Source organism: Micropterus dolomieu, linkage group LG04 (genome assembly GCF_021292245.1).
Source record: "Micropterus dolomieu isolate WLL.071019.BEF.003 ecotype Adirondacks linkage group LG04, ASM2129224v1, whole genome shotgun sequence".
In the NCBI taxonomy this organism is placed as follows: domain Eukaryota; kingdom Metazoa; phylum Chordata; class Actinopteri; order Centrarchiformes; family Centrarchidae; genus Micropterus; species Micropterus dolomieu.
In genome coordinates, this window is record NC_060153.1 from 9,030,406 (window position 1) to 9,032,970 (window position 2,565).

Below are 2,565 nucleotides of genomic sequence, written 5' to 3' on the forward strand. Positions count from 1 at the left end.
CGCTCCATTGACTTAAATGTAAAAAGAGTCATTTTCTAGCTTTTTTTGGCAGTATTTTTCTAAGATATGGTCAAACGCTGTTCTTGGGGCACTTGCAATAGTTACAGTCGCTACCCAGAGAGGTTGATAAGAGAAGTACGATTTATTCACTTTCCAAAACCTAAAATAAATCTGTCAGTTTGACAGCCTGAATACAACCTTCAAATGTATAATGCAACGGCAAAACTGTCTGCTTCTTTCTGAGATCGCTTTTTCCAGCACATTTGACAATATTTCTCTGGAGAGTGCTGTTATAGACAGTGGCAGCGCAGGCAGTTTGTCGGACTTAGCAACAGTAACTAAGGGGGGCGGGGCTTAGCGAGAAATATTGTCAAATTAGTTGGAAAAAGTGAGAAATAGACAGTTTTGCAGTTGCATTATAGATTTGAAGGTTGTATTCAGGGCTGTCAAAATGACTCAAACGGACGTGAAAAAAATTAAAGATAGAAGCTAAAACCTACCGATCACACAGAACAAGTGAACCACCGCATCCCCTGACGATTGAGACAAAAGACAACGATATGAATGATCAACACTGTTCCTGTAAAGCTGGGTAGGCCTCTGTTAATTATTACAATCATTAAAATGCAGAACAGTAGGGCTTTATTATGTTACATTCAGTAGGAAGTTAGTTAGCGTTAGCTAACATTACATTAGGAATGATCCACAGCCGACATTTTTCTGGATTTATTTTAGGTTTTGGAAAGAGAATAAATCGTACTTCTATCAACCTCTCTGGGTAGCGACTGTAACTATTACAAGTGCCCCAGGAACAGCGTTTGACCATATCTTAGAAAAATATAGCCAAAAAAAGCTAGAAAATTACTCTTTTTACATTAGAGTAAATGGAGCGCATCCATGAAAGTGTCGGACCTCAGTTAGAGTGAGTCTTATACTGCGCTGTAATTGACCAGTTGTGTATTCGGGGCGTGGCTTAGCGAAGGGTCAATTGGAGGAGAAGAAATTTGAGAGCCAGGTGTGGTGGTAAGCATATGATACTGCTCTCCACTTCAATAGGCACAGTAAGACCTATGGGGAAGATTAACACAGAAAATAATTAATGTTAGTAAGTTGACATGTTCATACGTTGGCTGTTTCTAGCAGTGAATAGCCTAATTGTTAATTTATTGTTGATGTAGGCCTTATCTTACCAGCATTGTCAGCTTCTTGGATGATACCAAAGATGAAGGTGGAGGTAGAGGTTAATGGACCTGCTATGAAATACTTAATTAATTAAGGTTGCTTATTGGCTCATCCGACTCTGGCCAAGGTGTGCTAATCGGTGTAACTTGTTTTTGAAAAGTGCTCTACAAATAAGGATTATTATTATTATTATTATTATTATAACAGCAGCTGGTGTGTTGTGTTTATTTGGCTGGGATCCCTTTCAACTCGCTTATTAGCATGTGCATAAGTACCACCAACTATAAAGTACAAATACTCACGCACTAGACAGGTTGTTTAAGAAAATGAGGCTTGGGGTTGTCCAGACTCAAAAGCCCTTGACCTGTTGTGCCAATTAGCCTTTAATCTAGGAAGGTTTGCTATCTTGAAACATGAAACAAGAAAAGATAAATGTGTGAGCACTGAGCTATAGTGTCTAACCTTTTTTTTATATACAGTCTATGTGTTTAACAAAGAAACAAAAATGTGTTAGAATATGTATTAACTATTGTAATACAGTTTCCAGCCATCAGTGGAAGCACTGAGCAGCCCTCCAATGAGCGGGGGAAGATGCGTTCGAGATGACTACGGCTGACTTTCGCTGACTTGATAGTAGTAGACGTGCCTTTACCTCCATCACAGTAAGTTGCATCACTTGAATTTTTACAAACATTTGCTAAAAAGTTTACGTGTCTTTTGTTGTGTTTGCACTTTTCAGTATTCGTTAAATAAGCAACTTTATTGGAATGTAACCAACTGGTGCTTCATAAGCATTGTTAGGTAAATTACTTGTAAAATGTAACAAGTTACCAAGTAGTAATTGAAAAAATAATTACATTGTTCCACAAACTAGGGCAAGCTATTCAGAACCAAAACTACAATCATGGCCCCACTGTAGCCTACTCTTCTTTGGAGCCTTCATATAAGACAATTAAATAAAATCTCTCTGTGGGATCCAAACCTGAGAAGGTTTTTAACGATCTCACCGGGACTGAGAAAACAAAGATTTTATTCAAAAATATGTAAAACTTACTGTAAAAAAAAAAAAGCATTTTAAAATTACTTAATTAAAATGCATAGGTTATACTTAGGTTTGTTGGCATAGAGCGTCTGAGCCTTTCATCATCACATTTAATCAGTCTGATTGATGACTTGAGTTTTTACCCAAACCAAACCCTGATTCATGAGTATGGACTTAGTTCTTTGCCTCTTAAGTAATCAATGAACGCTGTGCAGTGTGCTCATTAAAGGAGTGATTTGCTCGGGGCTGTCATTCCAAAGATTGACCAGTCGTCATGTGTTGGACAAAATGCCAGTCTGATAAATCCCATTTAAAAACACTCAATCTTGTGACTGCAATTT

At 37.7% G+C, this 2,565-nt stretch overlaps 1 long non-coding RNA gene across 1 annotated transcript in view; it reads left to right on the forward strand.

Annotated features, from left to right (window-relative positions):
- The first annotated feature begins 534 nt into the window (after nucleotides 1–534).
- LOC123969107 overlaps nucleotides 535–2,565 on the forward strand; it is a 5,218-nt gene continuing 3,187 nt past the window's right edge. Inside the window, exons 1-2 of the long non-coding RNA XR_006824629.1 lie at nucleotides 535–592; nucleotides 1,723–1,844. This is a non-coding gene — a long non-coding RNA (uncharacterized LOC123969107). The remainder of the gene's footprint in view (nucleotides 593–1,722; nucleotides 1,845–2,565) is intronic.